We start from the raw sequence: 15,169 nt of genomic DNA, 5'->3' as shown, positions 1-15,169 counted from the left end.
CCTCTTGAATTGTTTATTTCCCACCCCATCCTTCAGCTCTTTGTAACTAAAAACGAGCTCCAGTTCCTCATCTTGGTTACAGTGGTTTAGATGTTTGTTGGTATGTGAGTTTGTTTAGAAAAGTTTGTGTGATTTCTCTTCTTTTTCTCTTTTTTCCGCCCAGTGATCTCAGTTTGCTAAACATTGCATAATTTTTAAAAAATGTAGTAGATTATTCTTTGGCATCCCTAAAGTTTGTAGTCATTGCTGTTTTTTACTTCAGTCACTTAGATTATTTTATGAAACCAGTCCAACCCCCAAAGTTGTTTGTTTTTGGCTTTGACCCTTGGTGGAGGTGGGCTCTGATATTTATGAACTTTGATTATTTTCTGTCTTATGTAGGCAAGGACCTGAGAATTTTTAGCAGTTTCCCTGCAGTCATGGGAAACTATATTCAATGAAGCCCTTGCCATACACTGCTTAGTCTGAAATTCTCTTTGATGTACAGAACTCTGCAAATGTTTCTTGGCCAAGAATTGAGGCAGTTCATTGCAGGGGAGTGGTAGGAAACACAGGAGCATAGGTGTTTGACTCTTAAAAAGGAAGATCTTAAGAAAGATCATTTGGTCCTGAAGTACCAAATATGTGGCATGAATACCACTACTCTTCCCCTCCATGCCCAGAGCAGACATCACTATCAATTGTGTCTCTTTCTATCGAGTCAGCATAGCCACATGATCTTCCAACATGGTATCCCAGGGCTTCTGTCAAAATGCCAGTGGCATTGGCATATGAGATGGAATCTCTATCAGTAGATTGTATTATATAGTTATAAACACCTGGACACACAGAAGTTCTGAGCAAGGCTGAAGAACATTGGAATTAAGAGCAGAGGCTCGAGAGTAAAATGATGTGAGCCATACCACTTGTTGGCTGTGTGATTTGAGGCAGAGTTCTTCGTTTTTGTGAGCCTGTTTCCTTGCCAGTAAAGTGTGGATCATTATAGAGGCTACATCATAGGACTGCTGGAAAGGTTGAACTAAAATAATTCCCAGCATTGCTCAATAAATGTGAGATAACCATTTGAGATATCATTAGTAGGGACAGTTTCTTGTTTGTGATTATTACAAAGCTACTTAGGACTAATCTGGGTTTCTCAACTTAAGCATTACTGAAATTTAAATGGTCACATACTTAATTGTTATAGCAGCTGTCCTGTGCTTTGTAGGATAATGTTCATCCCTGACCTCTACCCACTAGACGCCAGTAATCCCATCCCACATTTGTCCCAACTGTGACAAATATCTCTAGACTTTCCCAAATGTCCCTTTGGGGCAAAATTGCCCCAGTTAAGAACCACTGGACTAGACACAAGTTCACGTATAGATTGTGTGCATGAGTGTGTGTGTTTATATTTTGTCCAGGTTTATTGAGACATATGGACCCACTGTGTAAGTCTGAGGTGTACAGTGTAATGATTATATATATATATGCATATACTGTAAAGTGATTACCATGTTAAGATAACACGATCACATCACATAGTTACAGTTTGTGTGTGGGTGTGTGTGTAGTGGCAGCTTTTAAAATCTACTCTCCTAGATACTTTAAAATGCACAATACAGTATTGTTAACTGTAGACACAATATCATACATTCCCTGGAGCTTACTCATTTTATAACTTGAAGTCTGTACCCTTTGACCAACAGTACCTATTCCCCCATCCCTGGAGGCCACCAGGCTGTTCTCTGTTTTTAGGAGTTTTGGTTTTTTAGATCCCACATGTAAGTAAGATGATACAGGTTGGACCTTTAAGTTTGGCTTAGTTCACTTAGCATAACACCCTTAAAATTCATTCATGTTGTGATAATGTCACAATTTCTTTTTTATTGTTGACTAGTATTTGCGTGTGCGTATACTGTATTTTATTTACTTATTCATTTGTTGGTGGACACAAGTTGTTTCTATTTCTTGGCTATTGTAAATAGTGCTGCAATGAGCGTATGGGTGAAGATATGTCTCAGAGGTAGTGATTTTATTTCCTTTGGATGTATGTATACCCAAAGCTAGAATTGCTGGATTATATAGTAGTTCTTCTTTTAATTTTAAAAGTAATCTCTCTACTGTTTTCCATAGGAGCTATAGTTTTTGGGTTTTTTTTCACATTAATATACTTGTGCCTGAACCCATTGTCAGAGATACTGGTTATTTTGGCTTTGTCTCTAAGCTCCAGGAACTTAAAAAAAAAATTTTTTTTTTTTGTACCTGTGGCTTTGACATTCCTGCCTTCATGTCAGGCTACAACTTTTTCAATTTACCAGCCTGGGTACAGTTTTGAATAGCAGATTAATAGCTCCAAGTTTTATTTATGTTTTTATAATAGAATTTACAGTAATTTTAAGGAAAATGTTCACAATATAAGTTTCAGTGATAACTGCTATATTCTAAATTGTATAATAATAATAACTTGGGTATAATTAATTCACATACTTACTGTGTGTTAGATGCTAGGCTGTGGACTTAATGCTCCTCCTGTTATTTCATTGTGACAGTGCACAAAGGAAGCACTATTTTTGCCATTTTACAGATGATGGAACAGAGACACAGACAGCTTTGCCCAAGGTCCCAAAGCTACTAAGTGGCAGAATAGGGCACCAATGCTAGGCTTTTTGTCTATGGTACAGACAAAAACATGCATGCTGGAGAAAGATCTAGAAGAATGTGTGCCCAGATGTTTACTTTGATTATTTATAGATGATAGGATTATAGGTATTTTTTAATATACTTAGTGTTTTGCACATTTTCTACTTTGTGCAGTCATTAATTTCTTAAAGTATTAAAAAACAAAGTTAAAATTATGCAGTCCTGGGACTTTTATAAAGCAAGTGATTATATTTACCACAGTTTACTTCCCATTTATTTGGTCTTGCTTATGATTGATTGAAAAACAATAGGAGTTACCTTTGAATTTTTTATTTTGGATACCATAATGGAAACATGCAGCCCCCTTAATGTAATACGTAGCTATTTAGAAGTGGGGGTTATGCACATCTGTAAGGTGCTTTTCCCATATAAGTTTGTTTTGTTAGGTAATCATATGGAATTGTAAAATAAACAAGATCCAAAAGAATGTTGTTCTTCAAGATTTTCAGCCTTAGGAAATTACATGCTGTTTCAAAGATGCTACCAGTGAAACATCTTCTCTTGAATTTCACTTTTGATTATGGCCTTTAAAGCTACTTTCTGAACCAGACAAGAAAACCAGGCTTCATTATTCAGCAAATGCCAGGAGCTACCTGCTTGATTGCCCCCCAAGGCATGCTCTGAATTTCTATTTGGTCATTTTCAAATATCAAACAGAGCCACGTGGGTAAAATTTACCATAAGAGGCAGTGCTTTACCTAATGTCTTGTTTTCTCATGGAAATTCCAAAAACGGAAATCGAAATGGGCTTTGATGAATGGAATCATTGTGAGCATAAGTGCACAGACCCTTACAGCGACGACTTCCACGTGTGCTGCATTCGTGTGATGCACAAGTCCAAATGTTTGTGTTCATTTGCATTATTTTAGAGCTCTCCATCATGGCTCTCAGATCTTAATATGGTATTTGCCTGGCTTTATTCACCATGGCATATGTTTCCAATTTTAAATAACTTTGAAGGATTCCTGTGTGTCTGCTGTTAAAATTAAGAGGTCTTGGTGACTCTGGGGTCCAGGTGAAACTTCATCTAAAAGAATATGTGTAAGTACATATGTTGAGCTAGGAGACATAAAGGTCACCAGAGGCCCAAGGTTTTACTTTGTTAGATCTGACATGCAAGACTGGGCAGTGGTGGAATCCCAAGTGGGTGGTGACTCCCCCTGCCCCTCCCGCCCCTCACCCCCCTACAGGTACTCTCGCAAAGCTTCTCCTGGGGTATCCATGAGCTCTCTGTCAGCACATCCACATTCTTGTCTTTGGAACTCCTGTTAAGGAAAACTTCATTTCTGCCTGAATCTCTCCTTTCTAAGTTCAGTGTCATTATCTATATTTTACATGAAGGAAGGAAAGGCCAAAAGAGATGGGAGTCTTTGATGGTAGGGTGATCTTGTCACTTGATCATTGATTTGTTTGGTCATTCATTCATACAAAGATTTAAGTGCCCGTTACATGCTACTGAGGAATATGCAGTGCACAAAAGAGACAGATCTCTGTCTTCATGGAGCTTATTTCTAGGGAAGGAGACAGATAATACATGAGTAAATAAATCAGGAAACAGAACTGTACATAGTAATTTTGAAGGGAGAGGAGGGGGAGGGGTGTATCTGGAAGAGGTCAGGGAATGTTTCTCTGAGTAGGTGATATTTCAGCTGAGACCCCAAGGCTGGAAAGAGCTAGCCATGCAAACAGTCTGAAGAAGAAGATCATGCCAGGCAAATTGAAGGCTCCAGTGCTCCTTGCACATCATAAAAGACATGGAGGAATTGTACAGTCAATACAGCAAACAGGTATAAAGTAATACTAGCCTAAATAAAGCTTTCCTGACATAGGTAAATTTTCGAAGCATGTGTAAGGACACAGGCTTCCCCAGTGGCTCAGCGGTAAAGAATCCACCTGCAGTGCAGGAGATTCAGGAGACGTGGGTTTGATCCCTGGGTCAGAAGGATCCCCAGGAGGAGGAAGTGGCAACCCACTCCAGTATTCTTGCCTGAGCAATCTCATGGACAGAGGAGCTGGGGGGGCTACAGTCCATAGGGTCGCCGGACACCACTGAGCACACGCGCATGAGACAGGATGGTGATCTAAACTCTATTTTCTTTCACAATAAACCAGAAAAGCCAGTTTCCACATGGGCACGTAAGCAAGGGCTGTTGTAGGAGTTAAAACTGAGAGAGAAGCCAGGGTCTTCTGCTTTAAGATTCTCTTTGCCCTAGAAAAATCTGGCTTTATTGGATATTGGAACAGAGTATTTTTTGAATGTGTGTGTTTGCTCTGCTCACATGATTTTTTTTCCCCAGAAGGAGACCAAACTGTTTATAGGAAAGATAGAAACAAACAAACAACTGGGTAATACGCTTCTAAACATTGAGAAACATGTGACCTTCCAGCCAGCACAGAGGTCCAGTGGGTAAACAGCAGGCCAGCCATGCTTGAGGCTTTTGGAACACACATGCTTCTGCTTCTTTGGGGATGACAATGTAAATTATACAGACCGTTATCGTCTCTTCTTCAGAATTCTAACTTCTGAATGCTGACCCAGAAAATGCACAGTTTGTTCCCCTGGAGCATAAGATTCATGCTGCCCCGACACCTGCTGGAAGGATGAAAGAAGATTTGATTGGCCCCTTCTACCTTTTGCTGTTCTGTGTCCTAAGACAAGCATCCAGAAGAGGCTATTTTCTGTTGCCTGGAGGAGAGACTGGTTCTGTTGTGCCAATTGGAGTCTTGTAGATATGCCAGAGTCATAATCTTCCCTCCTCCATTTCTCTCTAGGCCCTGAACTCTTTTCAGTGGAATGCCACAGTTTACTTGGAACTAAGAGATGAGTTCTTGCTCTTTCACTCTCTTTCTTTCTCTCTCTCTCTCCCTGCTCGCCATCTCCCAAAAACAAAAATTTTGGTGTCATTCGGTTCTTTTACTCCTTTTAGCACCTCTGTCCTTTTAGCTAAGCTGGTAACTCAGATTAATTTACAGAGTGCCCTACTCTTTCCACTGTTGGTAAATCAACCTTCAGATTCCTTTGTGGTAGATTCTTAATGCCCATCTTACCATTATTACTCATTTTTCCCCCTATTATTACCCACTGTCTCAAAATATACAGAAGTTTGATTTGGAATTTTCTTACAGTTTAAGTGATAACTTTATTTTTCTTTTTGGCTGTGCTGGGTCTTGGTTGTTTCATGCAGCCTTTCTTTAGTTGCAAACAGCAGAGGCTACTCTTCATGGTGGTGCCTAGACTTCTCATTGCGGCAGCTTCTCTTGTTGCAGAGGATGGGCTCTAGAGTGCATGGGCTCAATAACTGTGGCACACAGGCTTAGCTGCTCCGCACCATGTGGGATCCTTCCAGACCAGAGACAGAACCCATGTTCCCTGCACTGGTAGGTGAACTCCCAACCAGTGGACCACCAGTGGGGTCCCCTAAGTGATAACTCTTAACAGGAGATGCCATTTTTGCTGACTTGGTCAGTTTATATTGGTAGCTACCGCTCTTAGTTTCTTCTAAAAAAATGTTCCGTTGATAAATTATGCATAATTCATGGAGAAATTAACCACAATGTAAGCTCCATGAGGACAAGGATTTTCATCTTTTTTTACTCTTTCCTTATGTCTCATGTAATCCCTGGTACACAGTTTAGCAAGGAGTGAATATTTGCTTTGTGAATGACTGAATGAAATTGACATCAGCCTTGCATCTGTGAGGGAGGGGCCCTTGCAGATGCCCACTTCTGCTTCTCATAAGCTTCCTCCAACGTTAGAATGAATCCTTAGAGTCACATTAGATGTAAAATCATCAGGATGCCAAGGTTAGCAAAAATCTTGGAAACAAACATTTGTTTTTTTTCCCCAAGCTGTTCTGTGAATCTAGTAATCATTCAGACATTTCCATTGTTGATCATTAAAACAGCAAGCTGGGCTACATAAGTTGTTCAGGAGCTGTGAAGAGAGTGGATGAGCTAGTACTGAAAAGGTGGACTTAGTGACAGTCACTGGCCCCTCCACACAATCCACTGTTCTGAAGCTCCCTGCACGTGAGATGCAAATGCCCTTGGATTCCCAGAAGAAGGGGAATTTTAATTAGGAATCCAGGTGAAGTTTCTGCCTGGTGTAAATCCTATGCATCATCTTAAGAGATGCAGTAACTTAAAGTTCTGATTCTGTTCATTGCCACTTCCTCTATTGCATTTTGGTTTTAGACTGGCAGAAAGCTGACTGCACATATGACATTGCTTGTGGAGTCCCAGACTCTGATAGTTAGTCTGCTCGATTGTGATGCAATGGGGGCTGGGCCAAACCTCTTTTTCTCAGAAACTATAAAAGCAGTGGCAAACCTAGACAGCATATTCAAAAGCAGAGACATTACGTTGCTGACAAAGGTCCATCTAGTCAAAACTATGCTTTTTCCAGTAGTCGTCTATGGATGTGAGAGTTGGACCATAAAGAAAGCTGAGCGCCAAAGAATTGATGCTTTTGAACTGTGGTGTTGGAGAAGACTCTTGAGAGTCCCTTAGACTGCAAGGAGATCAAACCCATCCATCCTAAAGGAGATCAGTCCTGAATTTTCACTGGAAGGACTGATGCTGAAGCTGAAGCTCCAATACTTTGGCCACCTGATGTGAAGAACTGATTCATTAGAAAAGACCCTGATGCTGGGAGGGATTGGGGGCAGGAGGAGAAGGGGACGACAGAGGATGAGATGGCTGGATGGCATCACTGACTCAATGGACATGAGTTTCAGCAAGCTCTGGGAGTTGGTGAAGGACAGGGAAGCCGTGCATGCTGCAGTCCTTGGGGTTGCAGGGTTGATACAACTGAGCAACTGAACTGAATAAAGAGGTTTACACAGACAGCAAAAACAATACTTGGAGCTGAATGTGGCTCAGATCATGAATTCCTTATTACAAAAGTCAAACTTAAATTGAAGAAAGTAGGGAAAACCACTAGACCATTAAGGTATGACCTAAATCAAATCCTTTACAATTTTACAGTGGAAGTGACAAATAGATTAAGGGATTAGATATGATAGAGTGCCTGAAGAATTATGGATGGAGGTTCATAACATTGTACAGAAGGCAGTGATCAAAACCATCCCCAAGAAAAAGAAATGCAAAAAGGCAAAATGGTTTTCTGAGGAGGCCTTACAAATAGCTGAGAAAAGAAGAGAAGCGAAAGGAAAAGGAGAAAAGGAAAGATATATCCATCTGAATGCAGAGTTCTAAAGAACAGCAAGGACAGATAAGAAAGCCTTCCTAAGTGATCAATGCAAAGAAATAGAGGAAAACAATAGAATGTTTAACGATAGAATAGAATAGAAAACAATCGAATGGTTCTATTGAAGAGAATAGATCTCTTCAAGAAAATTAGAGATACCAAGGGAACATTTTATGCAAAAATGGGCACAGTAAAGAACAGAAACAGTATGGCCCTGACAGAAGCAGAAGATATTAAGAAGTGACAAGAATACACAGAAGAATTATACAAAAAAGATCTTCATGACCCAGACAACCACAATGGTGTGAGCACTCACCTAGAGCTCGGCATCCTGGAGTGCGAAGTCAAGTGGGCCTTAGGAAGCATCACTACGAACAAAGCTAGTGGAGGTGATGGACTTCCAGCTGAACTATGTCAAATCCTAAAAGATGATGCTGTTAAAGTGCTGCACTCAATATGCTAGCAAATTTGGAAAACCCAGCAATGACCGACCACAGGGCTGGAAAAGGTCAGTTTTCATTCCAATTCCAAGGAAAGGCAATGCCAAAGAATGTTCAAACTACCGCACAGTTGCACTCATTTCATATGCTAGCAGAGTAATGCTCAAAATACTGCAGGCTAGACTTCAACAGTACATGAACTCCCAAATGTCTAAACTGGATTTAGAAAAGGCAGAGGAACCAGAGATCAATTGCCAACATCCGCTGGATCATAGAAAAAGCAAGAGAGTTCCAGAAAAAACATCTACTTCTGCTTCATTGACTACACTAAAGCCTTTGTATGGACCACAACAAACTGTGGAAAATTCTTCAAGTTATGGGAATACCAGACCACCTTACCTGCCTCCTGAGAAGTCTCTATACAGGTCAAGAAGCAACAGTGAGAACCGGACATGGAACAACAGACTGGTTCCAAGTTGGGAAAGGAGTATATCAAGGTGTATATTTCACCCTGCTTATTTAACTTATAGGCAGAGTAAATCATGTGAAATGCCAGCTGGATGAAGCACAAACTGGAATCAAGATTGCTGGGAGAAATAGCAATAAACTCAGATATGCAAAGGACACCACACTTATGGCAGAAAGCAAAGAGGAACTAAAGAACCTCTTGATAAAAGTAAAAGGGGAGAGTGAAAAAGCTGGCTTAAAACTCAACATCCGAAAAATGAAGATCATGGCATCCAGTCCCATCACTTCATGGCAAATAGATGGGGAAACAATGAAAACAGTGAGACTTTATTTTCTTGGGCTCCTAAATCACAGCAGATGGTGATGCAGCCATGAAATTAAGACGCTTGCTCCTTGGAAGAAAAACTGTGACCAACCTAGACAGCATATTAAAAAGCAGACATTACTTTGCTGACAAAGGTCCATGTAGTCAAAGTTACGGTTTTTCCAGTAGTCATGTATGGATGTGAGAGTTGGACTATAAAGAAAGCTGAGCACTGAAGAATTGATGCTTTGAACTGTGATGTTGGAGAATGCTCTTGACAGTCCCTTGGACTGCAAGGAGATCCAACCAGTCCATCCTAAAGGAGATCAGTCCTGAATATTCATTGGAAGGACTGATACTGAGGCTGAAGCTCCAATACTTTGGCCACCTGATGCGAAGAACTGACTCATTGGAAAAGTCCCTGATGCTGGGAAAGATTGAAGGCAGGAGGAGAAGGGGATGACAGAGAATGTGATGGTTGGATGGCCTCACTGATTCGATGGACATGAGTTTGAGCAAGTTCTGGGCCTGGTGATGGACAGGGAAACCTGGTGTGTTGCAGTCCATGGTGTCAGAAAACGTCAGACACAACTGAGCGACTGAACTGATAAAGAGGTTAGTGGTGGCTGAGCAAGGCTGTGGAGCCCACCTGGGCCTCTGTTCGAGTTACAGACAGCTTCATCTTGAGCCCCTCTATTTTGAAAGGAAAATGATTTGGTTACTCAGTTACCGATAGAAATGAGATTGCTTTCTGCTTTTTCTTGTGGGGGGAGTTGTCATTTAAATGGCAGTGGCAGGGCAAGTTGGTGATCCAGAGGGAGTCCTCCCTCTGCTCTGATGTTACCTGGAGTAGCATATTTCATCAGAGGGCAGTTTTGCCTGCCAGTGGACATTGGGCCAAGTCTGGAGACATTTTTGGCTCTGTTGACTGGGCAGCATGTGGGTACCAGTGGCATCTAGTAGGCAGAGGCCAGGAATGCCGCTAAACATTATACAATGTTCCCTGCCCCATCCCCAGCAAAGAATTATCTGGCCCCCAAAGTCAATCATGCCCAAGTTGTGAAACCTTGATTTGAAGGAACCCCACTCAGTTTTATGAGAATGTCCTTACCTGGTAAGGTGATTCTTCTATTGCTATTTTCTTGTTCTGACTTTTTAAAATCCCCATTGTATTCTTGCACCAAGAATTAGTGCATTGAAGGTGGCCCGGATTTCAGATGTGGGTGGGGCAGGCAGAATGAGTGGCATGCCTTGAAAGACTCTGAGAACATCCGGACTTCCAATGTTCCTCCACATCAGAGCTCCAAGACCCAGAATTCTTTCCGTGAAAACCAGAGAAGCCCCCACAGGGAGTCGGGATTCCGGGACCTAAGGGAGCTCTGCTCCTTTGAAATGCTTTGCTGAGCGTTTGCTCTGTGCCCAGCTGACTGTGTTCTCTGGGACCATCCTCAGCAGCTCAGTAAGATGCATGCCAATTCTACTGCCGCCTCACTGAGTTGCATAGGTGGGTTGGTTGCGAACCTGCCCCAAAGTGACACACTGGTGGGCATGGCACTGGGATTTTCCAGCCAGCTGTGTCTCATGCCCAGGACTTTGCCAGGAACCAAGACCTTACCCTCCTGAGCTCTGAGACATCTCAGCTGATCTTTCTATGACTGTTACCACCTGTGGAAAACAAGGAAGTTACTCTCAATGACTTCTAGGAATCTTTCATAAGGCTATGATGTCCATATTTGTTTCTTTGTTTTATATGTTGCCCTCTTTAAAGGTTCCCCTGTAAAATGGAAACAGAATTCATGATAGGTACTACCACTGGAAATCCCCATGGAAGGATTCCAAACCTCACTGCATATCATAGCCAGGTGGTCAGCTTCGAAAACAGTCTGTTTCCACAGTCTCTTACCAACACTGCTTTAGCTGGTTTGAAGTGGGCTCTGAGGATCCTTGTATTAACCTCCTGCCCACACCCTTAATCCTTGTATCAACCATACCGATTCTGATGCACAAGATCTGAAGACCATAGTACTGTAGCCCTTTTTTGGGGAATTAGTTTAATCAATTGATTTCCTTTATGTAGGATACTGGCCACAGTGAAAGTTCAGAGTGTACTGGGTGATGGTGGTCCTCACATGTCTTAGGCCAGCAGGGCTGTCTGTGACTCCTGTCCTCTGAGACTCACTCCCAGGGTATGTGTGTGACTGTGCTCAGTTGTGTTTGGCTCTTTGTTACCTTGTGCCCCGGAGATTTCCCAGACAAGAATACTGGAGTGGGTTGCCATTTCCTTCTCCAGGAGACCTTCCAGACCCAGGGATTGAACCCACATCTGCATTGCAGGTGGATTCTTTACCGCGTGAGCTGTCAGGGAAGCCCAGGTCAGGAATTCCCAAACACTGCTGCAGATGAGACTCACTGGAAAGCTTTTAAAACTCCTCACTCCCAGATCATACTCCAGATCAGTGAAATCCCAATCCCTCCGTTGGGAGTTGGCCTCCATATTTTTCTTTTCACATCTGCAGATGATTCCCATGCTCAGCAGTTTGAGAACCACTGTCGTGGGTGTTGCAGATTCCATACCTTTGCCACTGCTGAATGTTCATCTGTAAGGCAAATCCACCCTCCCAGCTCCGCAGAAAGAAGTCTTGCCTACTTAGTGAGATACATGGGCCACCCACTCTTTTTTTCCATTGTCCTTCCAGATGCTCCCTGCTCAGTCTTCTACTTTTCAAGCTGCTTTTAAGGTATTTATCTCACCACCTTGTTTTTATTTCTTGCATGTCTTCATGAGGGAGATGGCATCTTCCATGAGGGAAGAGGCTCTAACATATGTGGCTCTGGCCTGGTGGGAGCAGAAAGAGTAGAAGACGGTAGATGCGCAAGAGACAAGACAAAGATCAGTTGGACTTTCTGCCATGGCTTTCTTCATGACAGCAGAGGGAAAATGATAAAATGGAGGAGAATAATAATAATAATAGTAATACAGGAGGTTGCCCTGGCACTAGACTCCTTGAACAAAATATCCTAGTAAAAATTTTCAACTCACTCACTTTTCTGGAGAGTAACAAAGAATCCTAAATAGAGTACTTTCCAAATAATTACATTTGATGGTTTGATATTTTGAAAATGTGACTTCTGCTGACACATGGAGAAATCATTCAGATTGCAAACCAACTTTCCTAACCAAAATGTTTGAAGTGACTAGTTAATACTTGGGAAGAAATTTAAGAGTAAGGAAAAGTACTCTCCGGGTCCCCCTTCTCCTCTGTCTCTTTCCACTTTGCTCACTTAAGGGACGAGCCCTGTCATTCTGGACTGACATGGGGCTGCGTTTTCCCAACAGTGGGAGTCATATGGGAGCGGCCTGTGGCCTTGATGACCCCTGAAGCTATGCTTTGATTGGCCTACCTAAGACTTTACAACCGGGGACTGTTTGGGGAAAGATCTGGATTTCTTTGTCTCTCAAAAATGCAGAAGCACTTTCTGACCTGAGCTTGCTTTTAAGGAGACAGCGGTCAGCCTCTGTCCCTTTCAGATGAGACAGAGCGGAGTCGCTCAGGTGTGTCCGACTCTTTGCGACCCCATGGACTGTAGCCTGCCAGGCTTCTCTGTCCATGAGATTTTCCAGGCAATAGTCCTGGAGTGGATTGCCATTTCCTTCTCCAGGGGATCTTCCCAACTCACGGATTGAACCCAGGTCTCCCGCATTGTAGACAGACACTTTACCATCTGAGCCACCAGGGAAGGTACGTGTGGTCAAATTACCACAGTCCCCACACCTCCCTAATTATACTCAACCAACTTCAGTAATTTGTCTGGTAGAGTTCTCTAGGTCATGGTATTAGCATCACCTGTTAAAACATAAGACATCAATTGCTGGGCCCCATCAATCTTCTGGAAGGAAGAGTTATCACTTTCCTATTTATTTATGTGTGTAGATATTATACACACGTATTTACATCTACATGCATATATGTGTGTTGCTAAGTCGCTTCAGTCGTGTCTGACTCTGTGCGACCCCATAGACGGCTGCCCACCAGGCTCCCCCATCCCTGAGATTCTCTAGGCAAGAATACTGGAGTGGGTTGCCATTTCCTTCTCCAATGTGTGAAAGTGAAAAGTCAAAGTGAAGTCGCTCAGTCCGTGTCCGACTCTTAGCGACCCCATGGACTGCAGCCCACCAGGCTCCTCCATCCATGGGATTTTCCAGGCAGGAACACTGGAGTGGGGTGCCATCGCCTTCTCCATATATGTGTGTAATTTTGTGTGTATGTCTGGCAGTATGGGCTTCCCAGGTGGCACTAGTGGTGCAGAACCTGCCTGCCAAGGCAGGAGACATAAGAGACCTGGATTTGATCTCTAGGTTGGGAAGATCCCCTGGAGGAGGGCACGGCAACCCACTTCAGTATTCTCGCCTGGAGAATCCCATGGACAGAGGAATCTGGTGGGTGACAGTCCACAGGGCTGCAAAGAGTTGGACATGACCGAAGTGACTTAGCACGCACCCTCGTCTGTCAGTATGGATTCGTGCTTATTTATTTCATCCTTTGGGTAATAATCTATTGTCATTTCTTTTCTTGCTCACAGTGTCTCAATTTTGGGTATTGGGGAGCTCTTCAGGATTGGCCGCTATGGCTTTTCAGTGTCTCTCCACTCCATGCCATCGTTTTTTGTTTCAGTGCGTCTTATAGCACTTTCTGGTACTACATGGTATTCCAGGCTTCTCTTGTATTTTCTCTACTCCATCACCAGAATTGACTAGTTCTCCAGGGAGATCTGATTGGTTTTATTGGAGTGAAAGTGAAAGTTGCTCAGTCATGTCCGACTCTGTGGCCCCATGGACAATACAGTCCATGGACTTCTCCAGGCCAGAATACTGGAGTGGGTAGCCTTTCACTTCTCCAGGGGATCTTCCCAACCCAGCGATTGAACCCAGGTCTCCTGCATTGTGGGTGGATTCTTTACCAGCTGAACACAAGGGAAGCACAAGAATACTGGAGTGGGTAGCCTATCCCCCCTCCAGCAGATCTTTTCGACCCAGGAATTGAACCGGGGTTTTCTACATTGCAGGCAGATTCTTTACGAACTGAGCTATCAGGGAAAGAGGTTTTATTGAAGGAAGGTATTTAAAAACCAAGATCTGAGTACTGGGTGTGCTTGTTGCTATTGGGATATCACTACTTCTTGCCTTTTGTCAATGGATACAGCTAAGAAATAAATCGGAGAAGGCAATGGCGACCCACTCCAGTACTCTTGCCTGGAAAATCCCATGGGTCGAGGAGCCTGATAGGCTGCAGTCCATAGGGTCGCTAAGAGTTGGACACGACTGAGTGACTTCACTTTCACTCTTCACTTTCATGCATTGGAGAAGGACATGGCAACCCACTCCAGTGTTCTTGCCTGGAGAATCCCAAGGACGGAGGAGCCTGGTGGGCTGCCGTCTGTGGGGTCGCCCAGAGTTGGACACGACTGAAGCGACTTAGCAGCAGCAGCAGCAGGAAATAAATGTATGCATGGTAACTGGGCCACCTGGCTCAGATAGTAAATAATCAGCCTGCAGTGCAAGATACCTGCATTTGATCCCTGGGTCAGGAGGATCCCCTGTAGAAGGGAATGGCTATCTACTCCAGTATTCTTGCCTGGAGAAGTCCAAGGATAGCAAAGCCTGGTGGGCTACAGTCCATGGGGTTGCCAAGAGTCAGACACAACTGAGTGAGTTGCACTTCAGGCCTTCATATATATAGATTTATTTCTGTATTTATTTATCTGTAAATATATGTGTTTATGTTTTATATTACTATATGTACATATTTATATATATGTATATTTAGCTGTCCATATGAATACCTTCAATTCTAATTCATTACCATAGGATTCATATTAAACTTGGGGATACCAGATTTTTATCTTTGTAAGGCTTTTTAATGTCAACAGTGGCTCATGAACATACTGAGGGGAGAAAGGAAACTTCAGTTGATAACTATTTTATAGATACTACTAAAAAAAAAGAACAAATCTCAAGTTTAATGTAACAGAAAGGTCAGCATATCCCCATGTTTAATATTTCTTAAA

Source organism: Budorcas taxicolor, chromosome 1, assembly GCF_023091745.1.
Source record: "Budorcas taxicolor isolate Tak-1 chromosome 1, Takin1.1, whole genome shotgun sequence".
Taxonomy (NCBI): Eukaryota; Metazoa; Chordata; class Mammalia; order Artiodactyla; family Bovidae; genus Budorcas; species Budorcas taxicolor.
This window is presented reverse-complemented; position numbering follows the sequence as displayed.